At 31.6% G+C, this 1,002-nt stretch overlaps 1 non-coding gene across 1 annotated transcript; it reads right to left on the bottom strand.

Moving 5' to 3' along the window:
- Positions 1–333: 333 nt before the first annotated feature.
- On the bottom strand, positions 334–405 carry Trnam-cau. Its single transcript has one exon. It is a non-coding gene; the product is annotated as a tRNA-Met (tRNA).
- Between the last annotated feature and the right edge of the window lie 597 nt (positions 406–1,002).

Below are 1,002 nucleotides of genomic sequence, written 5' to 3'. Positions count from 1 at the left end.
CTTTTGTTTAACTCTTACTTGGTTGATGGTAAGAAACGATAATTTTGATCTATACAAAAACTATTATCTAACTTGCAAGCGTGTTTTTTTTCTTTTTACTGTATCACGTGGAATTATAACACTCAACTCAAATCTGGATGCTCCGTATGTTGCACTAATAAGTACATAATTTTCATTATTTTTATAGGAATATGTGATGAACGTACAGTTGCTATATTGTAGCTGTATAATAAATACCAAAATACATAACCGATAACAACAGTAATAATTTAAAGTAGACTTTAAAAAAATTAATGCGTGACGATAGTAAATAAAGAAAATTTATAAATCAATTAGCAGAGCGTGGTTTCGATCCACGGACCTCTGGGTTATGGGCCCAGCACGCTTCCACTGCGCCACTCTGCTATGAGAATTTTTCAGCAATTAAAAAATTTATAACTGTTATGGTGTGTTAATTTAAGACGTTTTATACGAAATTGCAAAATTACTTAAAGTGATATGAGAGCAAAACCTGATTATCAGGTCGTTAAATGCATTATAGTGTGTAAACAGGTAACAGTGTCAGTTGAGTTTTGAAAGATTGTTTTCGGTTTGGTCTTGCTAGATATTTGACCATATTCACGAATAATTTAGAGACTTTTTCACAACTAGATACTTTTCTCCAGTTTTCTTATCTTAAGTTATACAAGAAATATCTTGGCTACTGAATTAACAACAAAACGAATGATAATAACACTAAAACAGATAGAATCGAAGGCTCAATTTACTATAAATATAAACTGAAGTAACGTAAACAGAAATGGAATGAAATATATGGAAAAATATTACGACTATCTGAACGCTTGGTTAGTCGTTGAGTATGGAGAAGGAATATAGGGTGGTAAAAAAGTGGAAAAAAATGATAATAATTCAGGCTAGATATATTGGTATGGACTGTTGGATTAGGCAGATCTACACCTTCTTATACGTAGCAAATGGAGTTTTGAAGGATGGATATAGCAG

The sequence above is a fragment of the Limulus polyphemus genome, unplaced genomic scaffold (assembly GCF_000517525.1).
Source record: "Limulus polyphemus unplaced genomic scaffold, Limulus_polyphemus-2.1.2 Scaffold89072, whole genome shotgun sequence".
Lineage (NCBI taxonomy): Eukaryota > Metazoa > Arthropoda > Merostomata > Xiphosura > Limulidae > Limulus > Limulus polyphemus.
The sequence above is the reverse complement of the archived record's forward strand: the minus strand, read 5'-3'. Positions and strand labels throughout refer to the sequence as shown.